This window comes from Triticum urartu, chromosome 2A, assembly GCF_056163025.1.
Source record: "Triticum urartu cultivar PI428250 chromosome 2A, HENAU_Tu73, whole genome shotgun sequence".
Lineage (NCBI taxonomy): Eukaryota > Viridiplantae > Streptophyta > Magnoliopsida > Poales > Poaceae > Triticum > Triticum urartu.
This window is the reverse complement of record NC_141874.1, coordinates 203,595,512-203,620,594: the sequence shown is the minus strand read 5'-3', so window position 1 is coordinate 203,620,594 and position 25,083 is coordinate 203,595,512. Positions and strand designations below refer to the sequence as shown.

The following is a 25,083-nucleotide window of genomic DNA, read 5'->3' as shown; positions in this document are numbered from 1 at the left end:
GGTATGATTGTCATCATGGATATTGGTAATCCTGACATCGAACAAGACAATATGGATATTTGGGTCCTTGTTGATACGCTTCCGATTCTACCGCAATGTGAGTTTCTCAAAAATAGTTATTAACTAATTTATATTGTTTATTTCAAAATAGTTGACACCTTATTTCCATTGACAGCTTATTTTGAATCTTCAAAGAATGTGCAGAAGATGGTAGACAAAACCCACTACACTGATGGCTCCAAATTAACTTATAAGAAAAAAAGTCATCTGATTGCTTATTGTACTTTTCTTGAGAATTACAATACCTATTATCGAACTCCTCCAAATTATGGTGAATACGTGCCACTAGTGCACGTGTTGAACCACGGTAACTTCAATGGAGATACCCTGGTAAGATTTTTTACTATTACGACATCCGTGCATCTTTTGAATACTTCTAAAACTAGTACATCATTGCTAACTACGAAGTTATCACTATGTTTTTCAACAGAAAATCCCGATGGATTGTGTGCCTCATCTGATGTATCAGAATGGTCGCCTTGCAGTTATGAACATACAGCCAGGTGAATCTAAGGAGCTCACCTGTGCATATCGGATTTCTAAAAGCGGTGAACACATGCTAATCAAAGAATGGAAAAAATGTTTGGGCATTCGCAAGGAGGTGCTTGGAAGTAACATTAAGCGAAAGGCAAGAATTGGAGAAGGATAATCTCCATTCTCCATAATGGAGAGTCAGGGGCTATCTTGTTTTTTGCTATTTTACCTTAGAGAATATAGTAGGTCCTAAGAGAATGTAGTAGGTCCTATGAGGTACAATATGTTTATTATGTGATACAATGTGTTATAGTTGATGATGTGAGGAGTACTTGTGATTACGACTAGTGACCAATTTGCTATGTGATGTCTCATTGATGAAAATGATGATCTTGAGGAGGTGTTATATGACAATGATGTATTATGATGATAAGTTGTTAATGATATGATGATGATGATATTTATTATATCATTGGGTGAAAGAACCGGAGATTAGTTTCAAGTGGATGTCCATTCACTTGAAGCTAGTCCACACGGTTCTTTCACCCGTGATGTAATAACTCATTATGATGTAAAAACAATTTATAAATTCCTATTGTATGAAAACTTGTATAAAGGTGGACGAATACAACATGAAATAAAAAAGAAATAAAATACGAAATAATAGTAGCAGCGCGGGCAGGGAGAAGCGCTACTACTAATTACCAGTAGCGCTCCTCCTGGAACTCGCTACTACTAAGTCGATTTAGCAGTAGCGTGGGTGGAGGCACGCTAGTGCTATTCGTTAGCTGTAGCGCCTTATCAGTAGCGCATAACCCCGCGCTACTAATAGGTCTAAAACCTGCGCTGCTGCTAGGGTTTTCCCTAGTAGTGGCACTAGGATGGCCGCCTCCCAATACCTCTAGCACGTCTCGACAGGGATGTACCTGCGGTCCTGGCACGGCGAAGAAGCCCCCGGCAGCATCAAGGTGAATGGTGCCACAAGGCGCTGCCCGAAGGAGGAACCGGCCTTGTGGTCACACTTCTCGAGGACAAACTTCCACGACATTGCATCGGTGGCGTAGGGTTTTACTTTTGGTGGCGGGGGAGCAGAGCGTGGGAAAGTAGTGGGTGCGAATGCCCCCTCCCCCCCCCCCCCCAACAAGTGCGGCATTTAAAAGGACCAGGAGCTGGTCGTTGGGCGGCTGCCAGGTGAGCCCAGGGCAGACATGCGACGCGTCTGTCTCCTCTCCGTGGTGACACATACCCAACCCAAATATGAGCAGGAAATGGGTCCGCGCAAACATAAACAGACAAACGCAAAATGTGTTGCCGCATTAGGGTGCGGTTTCTGTCCACGCGGGCAGAAATGAACGCGAGCAAATGAAATGTGTCCCCGCGTTGGAGTTGCCCTAAGGGTCGGAACCACTTCTCCCTTTGCATGGGGTCCTAATATGGATACGCTATGGTGGTATGAAGGCAATACCATTACTTTGAAGTGGCTAAGTGGCAGTAAGAGAGAGCAGCAAATTGAGGGGATAGAAGCAATGGTGAAAACTTTAAAGAGAGAATGAGTGAGTAAGAAAGGGGGAAAGAAATAAAATACAATTTAAAAACAAAAGTTTAAAAGGAAAAAACATAATAATGAAACATTAATGAAAAATGGAAGGCAAAGAGAGCGAGTAGAAACAGACGAGAATAAAGGTGGGAGAAAGAGGATAGAATAAAGAAACACAATTAAAAGGGAAAGCATCAAAAATATTTTACGCATTAAAAAAACAAAGATCAAAAAAGAAACAAGGACCCGTGTTCTTTTCTTTTTTAAGAACTCATTCTTTGTGGAGTTATTTTTTCTGCTGGAGTCCTTTGTGTTTTTCGGGTAGTACTACTCGGCTTGCCGAGCGTACACTAGTTGCCGAGTTTATTTTCTTTTTTCACGCATTCGACATATAACCTACCCCTCGATAATTTACACTTGGTTTTCTCTATAGTGTGGCTCTGTCCGAAGGAGTGCAACATAGTAAAATTTTAGTGTAAACATCTCCACACAACTAAGCAAATGCGTGTTGGGAAACACGGTCGAGAAAAGCATCTCCACACAACTAAGCAAATACTACGTGTTGGGAAACACGGTCGAGGAAAGCATCTCCACACGGTCGAGGAAACAACGCCCGCGCACACACATGATTGGACATTATTACAGCAATCCCAGAAGTTCTACTAGCATACCACTCCCACGAAAGTCACGAAACAAGTCACTGCTGCCATGCCACGATATAAAATTGTTCTAAAATCCCAGTTGCGTGCCATGCAATGGAAGTACTAGGTAGGAACAAGTACTACTCCGTAAGTGGTCAGCCGGAGATTCCGAGGGTAACCGCGACGATGCACAACAAGAAGAGGGTCACAACCAGTGCGATGAGCAGCTTTGTCTCCTCCATCTCCTGGCGCAGCTCCTCGACCCTAGATCGTGCACGGGCCAGATTCTCCGCAATAGATCGTGCACGGGCCTCAGCACTCTGACGGACCTGGCACCACATTTTCATTTTTCAGCACCAAGCATTAGCTTAGCTCCCAGGCACATCCACAAACATATATCGATCAGGTAAATGAGACTGGCAGGCGAAATGAGAAGGGAGCCACGGATCGACCTGACTCAGTGCCTTGACTATTTTCTCCTGCGCCTTGACAAGCGCCAGCATCTCCCTGAAATTCTGCCAACGAAACACAGTTGCCGCCAAGTAAACATCAGGCAACCTTTCGCGCAAACAAAACAAAAACACATTTCCCCCTCAAAAAAACACATTTGGCGAAAGCTGCTGCATGCGGTCTAGTATAACCAAGAAGACTGCTGCTTACCTTTTGCACCTCAACAACCTTCTTGCCGAGATCCATGGCCGCAGCACGGCGCTCCTTGATTTCCTCCCCTATGGCGCTGGCCTGTGCAACAAAGCAAGCGCAAGTTTTCCCAAGACGAAATCGAGTCGTTAGCTGAGTGATTAGAATTATTACTACTACTAACTAACTAGTGAAATGGAAAACGGACCTGCTCTGGACCTATTCCATGAACTCTGTGCTCAAACATCTGCATGATGCTGCTGGTGTCGATCACGCGAATCACCTGCTTATGTTTTGTGCCATGGCAGTGAGATGGGAGTACCTAGTGCAGTAGTACAGGTAGCATGATGCTTACCTCATCAGAGAGCTTTACTCCGGTGACTGTCCACGGCAAGCACAAAGTTCAGAGTTCTCACAAAAAAGGGTAACGCAGCGCAAGGCCATTCATACACAAGTTCTGAGCAACCAGAAAGCAAAATGAAGAAAGTTGAACCAAGTTCAGTTCCTCACCTGTGAAAATCCTGCTCTGAACCACTTCTATGTACTCTTCTTGGATAGCTTTTCCCAGATTCTGCAACAGGTGCGGGTTAGATTGCTACACCGAAAGATCTTTAATTTGATTTGGCACACAGGATAAAATGGATATCGAGTTAGATAAGCACACCTCAAGATCTTTCTTTCTTTCCTTAAGCTTCATCTTCAGTGCCCTGCAATGACCAAAACGCTTGTCAAATTTCACCCTTTTTGCTGAAAGGGCTGTATGAACTGTTTTTAATTGATCACACCAAACGAATTTGAACTAACAACTAGCAGTTAACATACTCTAGATGATTAAGCTAGACAGATAAATGGATCAAGATCTTACGTGATGATGGACAGTGTTGACGGATCCAGGGTCCCTGGATATGCATGACCGGTTGACATATTGTTCAGAACTGGAACCAGCACACCTCGGGAAGATTCTTCTTAGCTTCTCTTTCATGATCCATGCTATCTTCGCCGCCTCGTCCATGTCTTTCTCCATGCGCCCCCTAATTTCTGCAAGGTTTGTCATAAGAATGCACCAGTTAGATAAGCCACGCGCTTAGAAATGAAATGCAGGATAACGGCTGGAGTTTGCACCTTTCACTGCAGCAGATTCAGCGGCCGATTTCAACTCCTCGTTGGCTTCCTGGAGGTGGGGAGAAAGAAGAGCATTGTGCAAAGTAAGAGCGAGGAAAAAGGCCAATTTTCTCATGGAAAACAAACACGTTGTGGGCCGTGGAGCAAAGGATGGGCATGAGCGTTTCTCTTACCTTGAGCTTGTGAAGCATCGTGGGCGTGCTGCCCAGCAGCGTCGAGAACTGGCGGATGTCTTCGAGAATGTGCTGACGCGTGTAGCCTGATGTGGTGTTGGTGGTGGGAAGGCCCAGCTCGATGTCCCGCTCGCCCCCCATCGCCGCCGCCGGCGGGAGATCGCTCATGCTGCAGCTAGCACCGAGAGAGAGAGAGAGAGAGAGAGAGATGAAGAAGAAGGAGGAGGAGATGAGGAGCCTTGCGGTGCCTTGCGTGCGATCGATGAATGGGGCCATATATAGCAGGGTAGCCAGCAGAGAAGCGAGTAGAGGTTTCCCAGTGAGAGTTTTTTCTTTGCTCGGATAAACATCGGTGACAAGTGAAACGCGGTATGGACGAAGCTTCCGCCAAGCTTCGTGGCCTCTCTCTCTGTCCTCTCCACCCCCCCTCTCTCTCTCGCACACATCACACACATCACTCACAGCTACACAAATGCTCAGAATGGCAATGTAATTATGCAATGCAGCTGCCAAGATTGGATTAATCTGATTGGATTACAATGAGTAATGCTACACGTACAAACGAGTTACAAGGTTTTACAAAAAGGGTTAATCTGATTGGACAATAGGTGGGAAGGGCCGTAGCAAATCGAGTTACGAGTAATGCTACACCTACAAACGAGTTACGAGTTACAAGGTTTTACGGAGCACCATGCATGCTACTCAACTTCCCCAGAGCAGGCGAGCGTCAAAGCAAGACGGATACAAGCTTTTTTGGCAAGTGGAGTAGATCGGTGAGGGCCGTAGCAAATCGATCCACCCAGTCCATGCACAAGCTTTTTGCACCGCGACCCGAGCGAGACCAAGTGAACCTACCGTAGCAAACTGCGGACATCTCGACAGTCGCGAGCGTAGTGGCGTGACTGGCAGCTCCAACGTAAACTGCCAGTTGGTCGTCGTCACTGCCTCAGTGGCCAAGCATCGTACACGTTCTCCTTTTCGTGCGCCTCGCCCGTGTCAGCAGAAATAGCCTGACATTTTCTTGCGACGGCCAAAATCGAGATGCTCCTAGCCAACTGCACTGCACCAAGGTTACGCTTCGTTTGCATTGGGAGTGCACTCTCAGCGAAGATGCAAAGGGCTTCAGAGCATCTCCAGCCGTTCGTCCTTCAGGACGCCGAAAAAAAGCCGCCTGGGACAAACCGGCGTTTGCTTGGCGCGTGGGGGCAATTGCGTTCCCAGTTGACGCCCCCAGGTCGTTGCCAAAATCACGCGAAGTGGGCGATATTTCATAGAAATTTGTACAAACTCGGCAATCTGACATAAACTCGGCGACAATTCATAGAAATTTGTACAAAAACAGATAAACATGCAAACTACACCTAGCCCTGCTACGCTGCGGCCGCCGCCTGCCATCTACATGCCGAGGAGCCTGTAGAAAGGGTGTAGTCGCCGCCGCCGCCTCGTCGTCGCGCGCCCCGCCGGAGCCGCCGCCGTCCCTACTGCACCAATGGCCAGGGTCGCCAATGCGCGGTGGGGGGTTGCACGGCCCGACCTCGCCCTCGTCGTTGCTGTCGAGGACGATGACGCCACCCTCCTCGTGTCCACGGCGCCGGGCCTGGAGCTCCGCGTATGCCCGACACTGGCGGAGCACCTGCTCGCGGACGTAGTCCTCCCTCGCCCACTTGAGGGCGGCCTCATCGTCAGGGGCCATCATGTCCGCGTGCTCTGGCTTCACAGGGAGCAGTCCCGGCTCGGGCTTCGGCCTGACCAGGCGGAGGGAGCACGGGGAGGGGCGCCCGCCCTCGTTGATGACGAGGGTGCCGCTACGGGTGCGGCGCCGAAGCGGTGCCTCCTTCGGCTCCGGCTTTACGGGGCGTACCACCGGCGAGCCGGAGGAGAGCGAGCCGAAGCCCGATGATGAGGAGGTCCCTGGCTCCATTCGCCACGGCTTCCAGGAGCTGGCACGACGGCGAGAGAATGACGGGCGCGGCGGGTACTCGAGGCGCGGCGTGTTGCCGGTCTCGATGTGGTCGAGAACGGCCTCGAGGGTGCGGCCGGGCACGCCCCACTGAAGTATGCCCTAGAGGCAATAATAAAGTTATTATTTATTTCCTTATTTCATGATAAATGTTTATTATTCATGCTAGAATCGTATTAACTGGAAACATAATACATGTTTAAATACATAGACAAACAGAGTGTCACTAGTATGCCTCTACTTGACTAGCTCGTTGATCAAAGATGGTTATGTTTCCTAACCATAGACATGCGTTGTCATTTGATAAACGGGATCACATCATTAGAGAGTGATGTGATTGACTTGACCCATTCCGTTAGCTTAGCACTTTATCATTTAGTTTGTTGCTATTGCTTTCTTCATGACTTATACATTTTCCTATGACTATGAGATTATGCAACTCCCGAATACCGGAGGAACACTTTATGTGCTACCAAACATCACAACGTAACTGGGTGATTATAAAGGTGCTCTACAGGTGTCTCCGAAGGTACTTGTTGAGTTGGCATAGATCGAGATTAGGATTGTAACTAATGAGTTAGTTGCGGGATGATGTATTACGGAACGAGTAAAGAGACTTGCCGGTAACGAGATCAAACTAGGTATTGAGATACTGACGATCGAATCTTGGGCATGTAACATACCGATGACAAAGGGAACAACATATGTTGTTATGTGGTTTGACCGATAAAGATCTTCGTAGAATATGTGGGAGCCAATATAAGCATCCAGGTTCCGCTATTGGTTATTGACCGGAGACATGTCTTGGTCATGTCTACATAGTTCTCGAACCCGTAGGGTCCGCACGCTTAAAGTTCGGTGACGATCGGTATTATGAGTTTTTGTGTTTTGATGTACCAAAGTTAGTTCGGAGTCCCGGATATGACCACAGACATGACGAGGAGTCTCGAAATGGTCGAGACATAAAGATCGATATATTGGACGACTATGTTCGGACATCGGAAGTGTTTCGGGAGGTTTCAGACATATATCGGAGTACCGGGGGGTTACCGGAACCCCCGGGGATTTTATTGGGCCTTAGTAGGAGAAGAGGAGGGGCGGCCAAGGCAGCCGCGCGCCCCCTCCCCCTCTAGTACGAATTGGACAAGGAGGGGGGGCGCCCCCCTTTCCTTCTCTTCCTCTCCCCCTCCCCTCTCCTCTCCTACTCCTACTTGGAAGGGGGGAGTCCTACTCCCGGTGGGAGTAGGACTCCTCATGGGGCACGCCATAGGGGGCTGGCCCCCTCCCCCTCCTCCGCTCCTTTATATACAGGGAGGGAGGCACCCCTTGGAGATCATTGATCTCTTAGCCGTGTTCGCTGCCCCCCTCCACCATAATCCACCTCGGTAATATCGTAGCGGTGCTTAGGCGAAGCCCTGCGTCGGTAGCAACATCATCACCGTCATCACGCCGTCGTGCTGACGGAACTCCCCCTTGAAACTCTGCTGGATCGGAGTTTGTGGGACGTCATCGAGTTGAACGTGTGCTGAACTCAGAGGTGTCGTGCGTTTGGTACTTAGATCGGTCGGATCGTGAAGACGTACGACTACATCAACCGCATTGTTCTAACGCTTCCGCTTTCGGTCTATGAGGGTATGTGGACAACACTCTTCCCTCCCATTGCTATGCATCACCATGATCTTGCGTGTGCATAGGAAAATTTTGAAATTACTACGTTCCCCAACAGTGGCATCCGAGCCAGGTTTATGCGTAGATGTTATTTGCACGATTAGAACACAAATGAGTTGTGGGCGATACAAGTCATACTGCTTACCAGCATGTCACACTTTGGTTCGGCGGTATTGTTGGATGAAGCAGTCCGGACCGACATTACGCGTACGCTTACGCGAGACTGGTTCTACCGACGTGCTTTGCACACAGGTGGCTGACGGGTGTCAGTTTCTCCAACTTTAGTTGAACCGAGTGTGGCTACGCCCGTTCCTTGTGAAGGTTAAAATATCACTAACTTGACAAACTATCGTTGTGGTTTTGATGCGTAGGTAAGAACAGTTCTTGCTCAGCCCGTAGCAGCCACGTAAAACTTGCAACAACAAAGTAGAGGACGTCTAACTTGTTTTTGCAAGGCATGTTGTGATGTGATATGGTCAAGACATGATGCTAAATTTTATTATATGAGATGATCATGTTTTGTAACAAAGTTATCGGCAACTGGCAAGAGCCATATGGTTGTCGCTTTATTGTATGCAATGCAATCGCCCTATAATTGCTTTACTTTATCACTAAGCGGTAGCGATAGTCGTAGAAGCAATAGTTGGCGAGACGACAACGATGCTACGATGGAGATCAAGGTGTCGTGCCGGTGACGATGGTGATGATGACGGTGCTTTGGAGATGGAGATCACAGGCACAAGAAGGTGATGGCCATATCATATCACTTATATTGATTGCATGTGATGTTTATCCTTTATGCATCTTATTTTGCTTAGTTCGACGGTAGCATTATAAGATGATCTCTCACTAAATTTCAAGGTACAAGTGTTCTCCCTGAGTATGCACCATTGTGAAAGTTCATCGTGCCGAGACACCATGTGATGATTGGGTGTGATAAGCTCTACGTTCACATACAACGGGTGCAAGCCAGTTTTGCACATGCAGAATACTCATGTTAAACTTGACGAGCCTAGCATATGCAGATATGGCCTCGGAACACTGAGACCGAAAGGTCGAGCGTGAATCATATAGTAGATATGATCAACATAGTGATGTTCACCATTGAAAACTACTCCATCTCACGTGATGATCGGGCATGGTTTAGTTGATATGGATCACGTGATCACTTAGATGATTAGAGGGATGTCTATCTAAGTGGGAGTTCTTTAATAATTTGATTAACTGAACTTTAATTTATCATGAACTTAGTACCTGATAGTATTTTGCATGTCTATGTTGTTGTAGATAGATGGCACGTGCTGTTGTTCCGTTGAATTTTAATGCATTCCTTGAGAAAGCAAAGTTGAAAGATGATGGTAGCAATTACACGGACTGGGTCCGAAAATTGAGGATTGTCCTCATTGCTGCATAGAAGAATTACGTCCTGGAAGCACCGCTAGGTGCCAGACCTGCTGCAGGAGCTGAACTAGATGTTATGAATGTCTGGCAAAGCAAAGCTGATGACTACTCGATAGTTAAGTGTGCCATGCTTTACGGCCTAGAACCGGGACTTCAACGACGTTTTGAACGTCATGGTGCATATGAGATGTTCCAGGAGTTGAAGTTAATATTTCAAGCAAATGCCCGGTTTGAGAGACATGAAGTCTCCAATAAGTTCTACAGCTGTAAGATGAAAGAGAATAGTTCTGTTAGTGAGCATATACTTAGAATGTCTGGGTATAACAATCACTTGATTCAACTGGGAGTTAATCTTCCGGATGATAGCATCATTGATAGAATTCTTCAATCACTGCCACCAAGCTAGAAGAGCTTCGTGATGAACTATAACATGCAAGGGATGGATAAGACGATTCCCGAGCTCTTTGCAATGCTAAAGGCTGCGGAGGTAGAAATCAAGAAGGAGCATCAAGTGTTGATGGTCAACAAGATCACCAGTTTCAAGAAAAAGGGTAAAGGGAAGAAGAAGGGGAACTTCAAGAAGAACAGCAAGCAAGTTGCTTCTCAAGAGAAGAAACCCAAGTCTGGACCTAAACCTGAGACTGAGTGCTTCTACTGCAAACAGACTGGTCACTGGAAGCGGAACTGCCCCAAGTATTTGGCAGATAAGAAGGATGGCAAGGTGAACAAAGGTATATGTGATATACATGTTATTGATGTGTACCTTACTAATTCTCGCAGTAGTGCCTGGGTATTTGATACTGGTTCTGTTGCTAATATTTGCAACTGGAAACAGGAACTACGGATTAAGCGTAGATTGGCTAAGGACGAGGTGACGATGCGCGTGGGAAATGATTCCAAAGTCGATGTGATCGCAGTCGGCACGCTACCTCTACATCTACCTTCGGGATTAGTTTTAGACCTAAATAATTGTTATTTGGTGCCAACGTTGAGCATGAACGTTATATTTGGATCTTGTTTGATGCGAGACGGTTATTCATTTAAATTAGAGAATAGTAGTTGTTCTATTTATATGAGTAATATCTTTTATGGTCATGCACCCTTAAAGAGTGGTCTATTCTTTTTGAATCTCGATAGTAGTGATACACATATTCATAGTATTGAAACCAAAAGATGTAGAGTTGATAATGATAGTGCAACTTATTTTTGGCACTGCCGTTTAGGTCATATTGGTGTAAAGCGCATGAAGAAACTCCATTCCGATGGACTTTTGGAATCACTTGGTACTTGCGAACCATGCCTCATGGGAAAGATGACTAAAACGCCGTTCTCCGGAACAATGGAGCGAGCAACAGATTTGTTGGAGATCATACATACTGATGTATGTGGTCCAATGAATGTTGAGGCTGACGGCGGGTATGGTTATTTTCTCACCTTCACAGATGATTTGAGCAGATATGGGTATATCTACTTGATGAAACATAAGTCTGAAACATTTGAAAAGTTCAAAGAATTTCAGAGTGAAGTTGAAAATCATCGTAACAAGAAAATAAAGTTTCTACGATCTGATCATGGAGGAGAATATTTGAGTTACGAGTTTGGTCTTCATTTGAAACAATGCGGAATAGTTTCACAACTCATGCCACCCAGAACACCACAGCGTAATGGTGTGTCCGAACATCGTAATCGTACTTTACTAGATATGGTGCGATCTATGATGTCTCTTACTGATTTACCGCTATCGTTTTGGGGATATGCTCTAGAGACAGCTGCATTCACATTAAATAGGGCACCATCTAAATCCGTTGAGATGACTCCTTATGAACTGTGGTTTGGCAAGAAACCAAAGTTGTCGTTTCTTAAAGTTTAGGGCTGCGATGCTTATGTGAAAAAGCTTCAACCTCATAAGCTCGAACCCAAATTGGAGAAATGTGTCTTCATAGGATACCCGAAAGAGACTGTTGGGTACACCTTCTATCACAGATCCGAAGGCAAGACATTCGTTGCTAAGAATGGATCCTTTCTAGAGAAGGAGTTTCTCTCGAAAGAAGTGAGTGGAAGGAAAGTAGAACTTGATGGGGTAACTATACCTGCTCCCTTATTGGAAAGTAGTTCATCACAGAAACCGGTTCCTGTGACACCTACACCAATTAGTGAGGAAGCTAATGATGATGATCATGAAACTTCAGATCAAATTACTACCGAACCTCGTAGGTCAACCAGAGTAAGATCCGTACCAGAGTGGTATGGTAATCCTAATCTGGAGGTCATGTTACTAGACCATGACGAACCTACGAACTATGAGGAAGCGATGATGAGCCCAGATACCACAAAATGGCTTGAGGCCATGAAATCTGAGATGGGATCCATTTTGAGAACAAAGTATGGACTTTGGTTGACTTGCCCGATGATCGGCAAGCCATCGAGAATAAATGGATCTTCAAGAAGAAGACAGACGCTGATGGTAATATTATTGTCTACAAAGCTCGACTTGTTGCGAAAGGTTTTTGACAAGTTCAAGGAGTTGACTATGATGAGACCTTCTCACCCGTAGCGATGCTTAAGTCCGTCCGAATCATGTTAGCAATTGCCGCATTTTATGATTATGAAATTTGGCAAATGGATGTGAAGACTGTATTCCTGAATGGATTTCTGGAAGAAGAGTTGTATATGATGCAACCTGAAGGTTTTATCGATCCAAAGGGTGCTAATGAAGTGCGCAAGCTCCAGCGATCCATTTATGGACTGGTGCAAGCCTCTCGGAGCTGGAATAAACGCTTTGATAGTGTGATCAAAGCATATGGTTTTATACAGACTTTTGGAGAAGCCTGTATTTACAAGAAAGTGAGTGGGAGCTCTGTAGCATTTCTAATACTATATGTGGATGACATATTGTTGATTGGAAATGATATAGAATTTCTGGATAGCATAAAAGGATACATGAATAAGAGTTTTTCAATGAAAGACCTCGGTGAAGCTGCTTACATATTGGGCATCAAGATCTATAGAGATAGATCAAGACGCTTAATTGAACTTTCACAAAGCACATACCTTGACAAAGTCTTGAAGAAGTTCAAAATGGATCAGGCAAAGAAAGGGTTCTTACCTGTGTTACAAGGTGTGAAGTTGAGTAAGACTCAATGCCCGACCACTGTAGAAGATAGAGAGAAAATGAAAGATGTTCCGTATGCTTCAGCCATAGGCTCTATCATGTACGCAATGCTATGTACCAGACCTGATGTGTGCCTTGCTATTAGTTTAGCAGGGAGGTACCAAATTAATCCAGGAGTGGATCACTGGACAGCGGTCAAGAACATCCCGAAATACCTGAAAAGGACTAAGGATATATTTCTCGTTTATGGAGGTGACAAAGAGCTCGTCATAAATGGTTATGTCGATGCAAGCTTTGACACTGATCTGGACGATTCTAAATCGCAAACCGGATACGTGTTTATATTGAACGGTGGAGCTGTCAGTTGGAGCAGTTCTAAACAAAGCTTCGTGGCGGGATCTACGTGTGAAGCAGAATACATAGCTGCTTCAGAAGCAGCAAATGAAGGAGTCTGGATGAAGGAGTTCATATCTGATCTAGGTGTCATATCTAGTGCATCGGGTCCAATGAAAATCTTTTGTGACAATACTGGTGCAATTGCCTTGGCAAAGGAATCCAGATTTCACAAGAGAACCAAGCACATCAAGAGACACTTCAATTCCATCCGCGATCAAGTCTAGGGTGGGGACATAGAGATTTGCAAGATAAATACGGATCTGAATGTTGCAGACCCATTGACTAAGTCTCTCTCACGAGTAAAACATGATCAGCACCAAGCCTCCATGGGTGTAAGAATCATTACTGTGTCATCTAGATTATTGACTCTAGTGCAAGTGGGAGACTGAAGGAAATATGCCCTAGAGGCAATAATAAAATTATTATTTATTTCCTTATTTCATGATAAATGTTTATTATTCATGCTAGAATTGTATTAACCGGAAACATAATACATGTGTGAATACATAAACAAACAAAGTGTCACTAGTATGCCTCTACTTGACTAGCTCGTTGATCAAAGATGGTTATGTTTCCTAATCATAGACATGAGTTGTCATTTGATAAACGGGTTCACATCATTAGAGAATGATGTGATTGACTTGACCCATTCCGTTAGCTTATTAGCACTTGATCATTTAGTTTGTTGCTATTGCTTTCTTCATGACTTATACATGTTCCTATGAATATGAGATTATGCAACTCCCGAATACCAGAGGAACACTTTGTGTGCTACCAAACGTCACAACGTAACTGGGTGATTATAAAGGTGCTCTACAGGTGTCTCCGAAGGTACTTGTTGAGTTGGCATAGATCGAGATTAGGATTTGTCACTCCGATTGTCGGAGAGGTATCTCTGGGCCCTCTCGGTAATGCACATCACTATAAGCCTTGCAAGCATTGTAACTAATGAGTTAGTTGCGGGATGATGTATTACAGAACGAGTAAAGAGACTTGCCGGTAATGAGATTGAACTAGGTATTGAGATACCGGCGATCGAATCTCGGGCAAGTAACATACCGATGACAAAGGGAACAATGTATGTTGTTATGCGGTTTGACCGATAAAGATCTTCGTAGAATATGTGGGAGCAAATATGGGCATCCAGGTTCCGCTATTGGTTATTGACCGGAGACATGTCTCGGTCATGTCTACATAGTTGTCGATGTACAAAAAGAGGAGTACACTTTTTGTACCCCTATAACTGTGCACGGGTAGTCTGAGCCACGGGCTCCACCACACCGAGCTAGGCAAGGGAGGTGAGCCAAGGTAAGGCCAAAGCTCAAGAGAAGCAGAACGACGCCAAGACCAAGACCACAAAGAGCAAAGGGGACAAAGCAGACTCCCCCGGCAAGATCCTTGCCGGGGGGCAGTTTTAGCAACCCCAGCAAGACCCTTGCCATGGCAATTCGCCCCACACCTACGGAGCGAGTCACCCTTGAGTCCACTGCCCCCATGGGGCAAGGATTCGGGAGACATCCCCGTGGTGGCATCCAGATCTTTGTGAAGACATTCAAGATCAGATACACACCATAGAAGATGATGACCCTTGGCAGGATCCCAGCCGAGGAAGACCACAAGGCCCCCGGCAAGAGCCTTGCCGGGGATGACAGCAGGCGCCTCGGCAAGACCCTTGCCAGGACCCCGGCAAGGCTCTTACCAAGGGCATCTACAGGCCACCACCAGGCCCACGCCAACAAAACCTCCACTGCCGTTCGCATGCAGCTGCCGACCCAACCAGCTGGGCAGGCACCTGTGTGGCGGCATGCAGATCTTCGTGGAGACCCACCACTGCGCCACCTCAGCTGCCTGCCTGCCTACATGGCGTCGCAGGCACCGCTGGCCAGGGCGCGTGTCAACACAAGAGGGAGCGGCGACGGACGAGACGGGTCTCTCCCCGGTCCCCAATAAAGCAAGGACACCTAAGCAAGACGCATTAAATGCGCCTTGTCATGTAATGCGAGGGATAACCTCGCATCACTGTACCCTTTCCACCTCCTGTGTGCCACTGTGGCAACCCCTTTTACTATAAAAGGAGGCCCGAGGCGACCAGGAGAAGGATTCGGCTTTTTGGAGCTCCTCACGCCCCATAGCTAGCTCAAGAACACAGATATACAATCCACCAAAGCAGGAGTAGGGTTTTACGCATCCTCGCAGCCCGAACCTGGGTAAACGAACCGTGTGCTATCTGTTTGATCCGCTCTTCTCGCGACCCCGCGCCCCGCGACCGTAGTAGGGATTCTCGTGATCCCATAGGTGTCGTTCCCACCGACATCTTTGGCGCGCCAGGTAGGGGGTGCAGTTGTGAGAATCGGCTTTAGCAGTTAGTTCGACGCTTCTTCATTGTCATGGCGCCCAAGAAGAAGACGACGGTGGCGGTTGGCCCGTCGGGAGCCGGACATCCTGTCCCGACGCGGACGAGCAGCGGACCGGTCGTAGAAAGGGCCCGGGGTGCCGTTCGCGAACACCAACACCATCCCAGCAGCCGGAGTTTGGGAGGCGGTGATGTTCGTGCGCCTAGTAACGGGCCGCACACCGCCAAATCCAAAGACGGGGCCAGGCCCTCCGCGGGTGAGGCGGGGCCTTCCAAGGTCGCTGCCGCCCCGCCCGAGGGCGACGCAAGGGCTTCCTAGACTCCCACGCCGGCGCTGACAACGCGCTCCTCACAGGCAGCGCGCGACGAACGGCATAATCACGCCAAAGATCCCAGGCGTTGTTGCGGGAAGAGCCCCGAATGCCACTCTCGGGACGTAGAAGACCTGCCCGCTCGCCGAGGCGCTGGTGAAAGCGGCGTGCGACCGCGGGGTCGTGATAGAGCTCCTTCTGACATGGTCAGAAGTCGAAGCGCGTCGCGATCCGTGCAGGTTTCGCTGCCGCCGACGCCAGCAGAGGCCCTGGTGCGTGCGCAGTTGCTCCTCGACTTTCCTCCCACTACGGGGAAACTCGACGAATGGAGGGCCACTATCCGAAGCCTTGTTGCGGTGGCCAACAAAGACGAACCGAGTCCGGTGGAGCCCCCGGGTCGATGCTCCGACGGAGTCCCACGCACCAGTGGCAGGAAAGCCGGCGGCGCCGCGACCATGGTGCACTCGCCTCCTCCTCGCCTAGTACCACGGACGCCAACCCGTCGCGACGTTACGGGCGACGAAATCTCCATAGCGTCGTCTGACCCGCGGACCCATTGTGACCAGCGCCAAGTTCTTCGGGAACGAGAACATGAAGACGCTCGAACCACTATCGAGCGCCGGCGCGGAGCGCGTCACCATTCAGACAGGCGAGCAGGGCCTGCTGCGAACCACCCGACACCGGAGAGCCCTGGAGGCCTACCTTACGAGGTAGGCTGTCCGGCTTTTACCCGTGAGCTGTGGCAGTTCTAGTGGCCCACTCACCGCACCTTCAAACCTGACGTTGGCGAAAAGTACAGCGGCAAGACCCACCCGTCCGAGGTCCTCAGCATCTACACCATCGCGATGCAGGCTGCCGGAGCCCGCGATGATAAGGTGCTTGCGAATTACTTTCCATTGGCTCTTAAACCCAACGCCATGTCATGGTTGATGCACTTGCCGGTAGACTCTATTTCCTCCTGGTCGGATTTGTGCCATGAGTTCGTGGGCGCCTTTACTAGAGGTCAGCAAGCCCATGGCCAAGCAAGCGACCTGCACGTCATTCCCTAGAAGGGAGCCGAGAGTCTCCGCAAGTATATACCGAGGTTCAGCCAGATACAGTACAATATCCCTGATGTTCACCCTGCCGCCATCATCAGCGCGTTCCATCAGAACGTGCGTAACCGCAAGATGCGCAAAGAGCTGGCAATGAACAAGGTGAAAGATGTGGCTGAACTCTATGTTCTTGCTGACAGATGTGCCTGAGCTGAAGAGGGAAGGAAGTACCCCGGCGAAGATGCCGGCGTGGAAACCGACTCCTCAGATGAGGATACTGCCGCCCCAACAAAGAAAGGTCGGCGCCGCAACAGGAAGCGCAAGGGTAAATCCGTGCTTGCCGTCGAGGGATATGATGATACCGGCTCCGCCAAGAAAACCAAGGCAGATGACCCCGGCAAGGAGATTGCCGGATGTGTCGCCTGCCGGGCCTTGGCGGCTGCCGAGAAGCCAGGAAACTCCGTTAAGCAATACTGCAAGATCCATCGCACCAAGGGCCATGCTCTCCAAGACTGCTGACAGGTTGAGCTCCTCGCTGAGAAGCAGAGGGCTGAATATGAGGGGCGGGACAAGGAGAAAGGCCAGGACGGTGCTGAGGGGTCCGGCAAGAAGCGTGACGGCCAGGCGGGCCGTCGCGGCAAGGATAAACAGCAGGAGAGGCCCGCTCGGGGCCGTGATGGAAACCCGAAGACGATGACGAGTCCGGCGACCAAGAGTTTCGAAAAGCTACAGAGGCCATGTGCGTCGATGGCGACGCCTCGCTGCATACCTCTCACCGCCGGCTTAAACAGTGGGCGCGTGAGATTACAGCGGCAGAGCCGTCGTTTGATGCCCAAAGGCCGCTAAAGTGGTCCAGCACACCTATCATTTTTGACACTGAGGATCACCCTGATCGCACTACTACGGTCGGGTGCTTGCCATTGTTGGTTTCACCAACAATACGCAACCTCAGGGTGACAAAGATGCTAGTTGATGGCGGGGCCAGTCTGAACTTAATCTCGCCTGCCGTGATCGAGAAACTGCAGATTCCTGATGGAGACCTCGAAGAAACGGGCACGTTTCAGGGGGTCATCCCGGGAAGAAGCCAACCAAAGGGGAAGGTCACGCTGCCTGTGACTTCTGGAAGTGATCTGAATTACAGGACAGAAAGTATTGTGTTCGACGTAGCCAAGATCCCCTTGCCTTACAACGGGATCCTTGGCCGCCCAGCGCTGGCCAAGTTCATGGCGGCGTCACACTACGCCTACAACACCCTGAAGATGCCGGGGCCTGTGACGATCATCACCATCCCTTCCGATAAGAAAGATGCGATGGTTTGCACTGACCAGCTATACCAGCAAGCAGTTGCAGCAGCTGCCTCCACTAGGGCACTTGCTCCTGCCGCTGGGACCCCGGAAGGGAAGAAGAAGAAGAAGAAAAAGACCGGTGAGACCTCGGGCACCCACTCCGGCAAGCGCACCTCTTCGGAGTGTAGCGCTCCCGTCGAGGACGTGCCAGAGAGCTCCACCGGCGGAAACAAGAAGTCCAGGGCCACACCGCCGGGAACCAAGAAGGTTTCTGTCAATGAGGACGGCACGGGAGGAGCTTTTACCATAAGCTCCACTTGACGACAAATAGGAAGACGCGCTCGTCACCTTCCTGCGGGCGAATGTCGATGTGTTTGCATGGCAAGCTTCCGACATCCCCGACGTTCCCAGGGAGGTGATTGAGCACCACCTTACTGTCTGTCCTCATGCGCGGCCTGTCAAGCAGAAGGTCAGGAAGCAAGCTTTGGAACGACAAGAGTTCATCATAGAGGAGATCCGGAAACTGGAAGCAGCGGGTTTGGTTAGAGGAGTGCTCCATCCAACGTGGTTGGCCAATCCGGTGGTAGTGTGCAAGGCAAATGGGAAGTGGAGGCTGTGTATTGATTACACAGATATCAATAAGGCTTGTCCCAAAGACCCCTTCCCGTTGCCGCGCATCGACCAGATTGTTGACTCCACGGCTGGGTGTGATCTGTTGTCATTCCTCGATGCCTACTCCGGCTACCACCAGATCTTCATGACAAGAGAAGATGAAGAGAAACGGCATTCATCACCCCATGTGGTATGCATTGTTTCATGCGGATGCCTTTCGGGTTGAAGAGTGATGGTTCAACGTTTGCGACGGCGGTCCAGATTGGTTTTGAACCCCAGCTCCATAGAAATATGGAAGCTTATATGGATGATATAGTGGTCAAAACCAAGGACAGGGCAACCCTCATACCGGATTTACAAGAAACATTTGCAAACCTGCGCAAGATCAATATCAAGCTGAACCCTGAGAAGTGCGTCTTCGGCGTCCCGTCCGGCAAGCTTCTCGGGTTCTTTGTGTCACAGCGTGGGATAGAGGCCAATCCGGACAAGATCAAAGCTATAGAGCAGATTGAAGCACCCAAGCGAGTCAAGGATGTGCGTCGGCTTGCTGGTTGCATCGCTGCCATGGGCAGGTTCATTTCCATGTCTGCAGAGTGCGCCTTTCCCTTTTTCAAGATCTTGAAAAAGGCGGGCCTGATGGAGTGGACGCCAGAAGCCGAAGCAGCCTTGCAAGATTTGAAGAGGTATGTAACACCCCGGATATGATTTACCCAATATGTATTCCAACTCTTGCCGTTTCCGGCCTTAAGTTATTTTATTTTCTCGGGTTCGGGTTTTTGTCTCCGTGTGTTGTTGTCGTTGTCATGCATCTCATATCATGTAATCATGCGCATTGCATTTGCATACGTGTTCATCTCATGCATTCGAGCATTTTCCCCGTTGTCCATTTTGCATTCCGGCGCTTCGTTCTACTCCGGTGGCCATTTCTACCTTTCTTTCGTGTGTGGGGTTTAAACATTTCCGGATTGGACCGAGACTTGCCAAGCGGCCTTGGTTTACTACCGGTAGACCGCCTGTCAAGTTTCATACCATTTAGACTTCGTTCGATACTCCAACGGTTAACCGAGGGACCGAAAAGGCCCCGTGTGTGTTGCAGCCCAACACCCCTCCAATTTGGCCCAAAACCCACCAAAATCCTCTCCATCATCTAGTGCGTTCGATCACGATCGCGTGGCCGAAAACCGCACCTCATTTGGACTCTCCTAGCTCCCTCTATGTCTATAAATAGCCCCCCTCCGAAATTTTTGTTCTCCTCTCCCCGAAACCCTAGATCCACCCCTCTCCGCGCGGCTGGACACGTCCGCCGGCCGCTGGACACGTCCGCCGCCACCCGCAGCAAATCGCGCGCCGAAACGTGGCGCCGCGCCCACTTCCCCGCCGCCAGGCCCGACGGCCCGGAGCAGGTCCGCCCGCGCCGCGCCCGGGCCAATTCGAGATCGCCCGCGCCCCGCCGCCTCTTCCCCGACCCCGGCCGTCACCGACCACCTCCGCCGCCGCGCGCCATTGTCGCCGTCCCCGCCGGCCTGGTGCGCCACCAGCCGCCCGCGGCCACCTCGTCGCTCCGGCGACTTCGCCCGTGCCGGAGTCCGCGCCCCCGCCGGTGACCGACGTCGCCCCGGCCAGATCCGGCGTCCCCTCGGCCAGATCCAGCCACCACCCACTCCGGCGGCCTCAAGCTCCGACTCCGGCGAACTTCGTACCCCGCGCGTGAACAGTGTTTCCAGATCTGGAGATTGGATCGGTTGATTTTTTTGCCTGAAACCCTAGTTCAAATTGCCATGTTCATTGCATCGTAACTTTGCATCCGTAGCTCCGTTTTGGGCATATAGCATATCAAAATGTTCGTCTCAGAGAGTACATCATTTCATCTCATTGCATCATTTTCATTTGAGTTCATCTTGATGCCCGAAATGCTGTTAGAAGAGTGCTACTTGAGATAATTGTCAGATCTGCTGCTACATTTAGATATTTGTCATTTTTGCCATGATTATTGTGTGCATGATATGCCTATGAGCTCTACATATGTTTTGTTAAGGGTTTTGCCATCTTTCCAGAGGTGCAAACCATGTATTTTTGTGATGTGTGTGGTGACTAGTACAAGCTTGCAAAGTGGTGCACTTGGTAATGCTGATTTCAGGGACTTAGCATTTCCACTAAGTCCTTGATCTGTTTATCCCAAGTTGCCATATGTTCATGTTGTTTTCCTAGTGATCTGTGCCTCTTTTGAGGATGATCAGTAAGGATGATTTGTTAATCTTGTAGTGCTCTATCCATCCATGTCTTTTTTGCAATTATGGAGCACCCTAGCTTGAGTCAATCGAGCTCTACTTTTCCTACTTTGTGAATCTGGGCAGATTGTCTACTTGTTAGCGATTTTGCCGATGATGTTGTAGTTGATCCGTGCATGCCATGTTATTGTTCTTGCCATTTCTTGCTTGTATTTTGTGTAATCTTGATGGGTGTATGCTTAGATTGTCATGACATGCTCTGTAGTGAGTGCATCGAGCTCGTAAACATGCCTACTTGATATCTGTTTCAGCATGTCCCAGTTTTCACTAAGTCTGAGAACTGACTATGTTTTTGCCATGTTCACATGCTTGCAAATATATTTTCTGATCCCTTCTGTCTCAAGGTAACTAAGGGGCTTTTTTAAGCTCTTTGAGTAGCTCCATGCCATGCTTTACTTTGCCATGTTAAGGTCCTGTAGCATATAGTTTTGGTGCTCCGAAGAGTGCTATCTGATCTGAAATTCCAGACAAGTGTTAATTTCACTAGACAAGTGTTAATTTCACTAAGTCTGAAATCTGTTTACCAAATGCATTTTTGCCATGCTTGTTTGAACCTGTTAATGGATGAATTGGCCGTAGCTTAGTGCTAGACTTTTGTTAAGCATCATGAATGTGTTCCTGCCATGTATTTTGATGCCATGTTTGGGTGCTGTAGCTTGTTCATCTCATTGCATTTAGTTGACTACTTGCTGTAAGTCGTAGACCGGTGCCGTAACTCCGATTCCGGCGTTCTTTATATCGTTTTCAAGCGATTTCATATCATCTTTCCAGTGGCACACTTGGATTTCCAAGTTGAGGCCAGGTTCATGCATCTCTTGTCAAATCTTGCATATGCATCCCGCATCGCATCCCGCATAGCATACCATCTTTGCATCATGTTGTTTGAGTTTGCACGTGGTTGATTGTGTCCTTGTTGCTTGTTTTGTCCTGTTTGGGCAGAGCCGGGAGACGAGTTCGCTAACGAGGAGCCCGTTGAGTTTGCTTTCGAGGATCCAGTCAACTCTGACAACTGTGCAGGCAAGATGATCATACCCTTGAAATCACTACTATCTTTGCTTTGCTAGATGCTCGCTCTTTTGCTATGCCATGCTACGATGCCTACCACTTGCTTTCAAGCCTCCCAAATTGCCATGTCAAACCTCTAACCCACCATGTCCTAGCAAACCGTTGTTTGGCTATGTTACCGCTTTGCTCAGCCCCTCTTATAGCATTGCTAGTTGCAGGTGAAGTTTTGGAGACCGTTCCTTGTTGGAACCTTATTTACTTGTTGGGATATCATTATATTGCCATGTTATCTTAATGCATCTATATACTTGGTAAAGGGTGGATGGCTCGGCCTCTCGCCTAGTGTTTTGTTCCACTCTTGCCGCCCTAGTTTCCGTCATATCGGTGTTATGTTCCCGGATTTTGCGTTCCTTACGCGGTTGGGTTATAATGGGAACCCCTTGATAGTTCGCCTTGAATAAAGCTTTTCCAGCAATGCCCAACCTTGGTTTTACCATTTGCCACCTAGCCTCTTTTCCCTTGGGTTTCCGGAGCCCGAGGGTCATCTTATTAAACCCCGCTGGGCCAGTGCTCCTCTGAGTGTTGGTCCGAACTGGGCAGCCTACGGGGCCACCTCGGGGGCAACTTGAGGGTTGGTTTTACTCGTAGCTTGACCTATCTGAGTGTGCCGTGAGAACGAGATATGTGCAGCTCCTATCGGGAATTGTCGGCACATTCGGGCGGTGTTGCTGGATTTGTTTTAACTTGTCGAAGTGTCTTGAAGAACCGAGGTACCGAGTCTGATCGGAACGTCTCGGGAGAAGGTCTATTCCTTCGTTGACCATGAGAGCTTGTCATGGGCTAAGTTGGGACCCCCTGCAGGGATTGAACTTTCGAAAGCCGTGCCCGCGGTTATGGGCAGATGGTAATTTGTTAATGTCCGGTTGTAGATAACTTAAACCTTAACTTAATTAAAATGAATCAACTGCGTGAGTTAGCGTGATGGCCTCTTCTCGGCGGAGTCCGGGAAGTGGACACGGTGTTGGAGTAATGCTTGCCGCAGGTTTGCCCTCTTTAGTTATGCGCTCGCGCTTTGCCTTCTCTTCTCGCTCTCTTTTGCGAACAGGTTAGCCACCATATATGCTAGTCGCTTGATGCAGCTCCACATATATTAAACCTTGTCTTACCTATAAGCTTAAATAGTCTTGATCGCGAGGGTGCGAGATTGCTGAGTCCCTGTGGCTCACAGATTACTATTACACCAGATGCAGGGCCTGATGATTCCGCTCCATATGGCGCGCTCGAGCTCAAGTGGGAGTTCGACGAGGACTCTCAATGATACTATGTTTCTTTTCCGGATGATCAGTAGTGGTGCCCAGTCGGGGTGATCGGGACCATGTCGTATGTTGGGTTTATCTTTTATTTTGGCGCCGTAGTCGGGCCATGAGTGTTTGGTTGATGTAATGCTATTTATGTACTTTGTGTGACGTGGCGAGTGTAAGCCAACTATGTTACTCATCCCATTATTATGTATTACATTGGATGTTGTGATGATTGCCTAACTTGAGACATTGCTTTCAATGCGGTTATGCCTCTAAGTCGTGCCTCGACACGTGGGAGATATAGCCGCATCGAGGGCGTTGCAAGTTGGTAATAAGAGCCATCCCGACCTTAGGAGCCCCATTGCTTGATCGTTATTAGCGGCCGAGTTGTGTCTAGAAAAATGTTTTGAGTCATTTAGGAATTATATATCGGAGAGTTTAGGAATTCTTTTTACTTCCCAGTCTCCTCATCGCTCTGGTAAGGCATCCTGGCGTAGAGTTTTGACTCTTCTCTTCTCAAATTTCACTAAAAAAAATTTAGGATCACGCGGGTATCTTGGAATCGTTTCGATGGTTTTATGACGAGAACATTGTCTTGGTGCCTCCTGTTAGGGGTTTTGTGGAAGTGTCCCGGGGAGTTGAGCTCTGAGGTGTTGTCGTCATAATTTTATCGTTGCAGTTCTGGAATACCTGAGTTTAGTATGCCGACATCGAAAATCTCTTTTATGCAGTTCGTTGGTGAGATAACCTCGACGCTACCCAGTACTGGGGCGGGAGTTCGGGAGTATTGCCATAACTTGTATAACGGATGCTTTTCGAAGGTTGAGGTAGATGGTTTCCAAAGTTTTTCTTGGTTATGTGTTGAAGGATGGATACACCTGGATGTAGGATTTGCTAGATTTGGGTGAGATATTATGCTTCCCCTGTATCCCTAACACCTGATTGCATAACTGGAAAGGTTCGGGAGTTTCATAGCTGGGAATTCAAGTAGCTCTAGTTCTTCTTCCACGGATATTGGTTTGAGATTGGGATTTCTTACCGAGTATTCGTTCTTGATCCGTACCTTGTTGATTTATTTCTCTACCTAAATTCTGAGTGGCTTCTCAATTTATGGATATGTGACCATTTCAAGAGGAATGCATTCGTTCTTATGTTCCGATGTGAAGACTTTATGTTGCAATTTTTCATTCCGTTGGATTCAGCGTCATTTTATCTGTCAATGTGCTAACGGTGGTCAACCCCTTCAGGATGGCTCCCGCTAAGAGCACCAATCAGAATCAGAATCAGGATCCGCCACCACCTCCGCCTCCTCCAGAGGCATGGCAAGCTGTGATGGCCGCAACCAATGCAAACACGCAGTTGATCATGCAAATTCTTCAAGAGCGCAATCAAGCGAATCAAGGCAACCAAGGCAACAATCAGAATCACTTTGCTACACTCAACCAGTTCCTTGCTAACGGGCCAAAGACTTTCAGCAATTGTGTTGAGGCAACTGATGCTGACGATTGGCTCGTGGATCTGTGCAAGCATTTCGAGTGCAGTAACGTCAGGCCTGAGGACTTTGTCAAGTTCGCTTCCTTCCAACTCAAAGATCAAGCTGTAGAATGGTTCCAGCAGTACAAGGATTCCAGAGGTGGACGTGTGATTACCTGGGATGAATTCCGTCAAGATTTCCGAGCTCACCATATCCCTCAGAGCGTGGTTGAAAGC

At 48.4% G+C, this 25,083-nt stretch overlaps 1 pseudogene across 1 annotated transcript; it reads right to left on the bottom strand.

The window, feature by feature from the left end:
- Nucleotides 1-2,594: 2,594 nt before the first annotated feature.
- On the bottom strand, nucleotides 2,595-4,904 carry LOC125541439 (syntaxin-132-like; annotated as a pseudogene). Its single transcript, XR_015616107.1, has 10 exons — nucleotides 4,647-4,904; nucleotides 4,474-4,522; nucleotides 4,217-4,389; nucleotides 4,016-4,058; nucleotides 3,862-3,922; nucleotides 3,707-3,732; nucleotides 3,560-3,634; nucleotides 3,373-3,453; nucleotides 3,165-3,227; nucleotides 2,595-3,041 (listed from the first exon to the last, which is right to left on the bottom strand). The product of XR_015616107.1 is annotated as a syntaxin-132-like (transcript).
- Nucleotides 4,905-25,083: the final 20,179 nt, after the last annotated feature.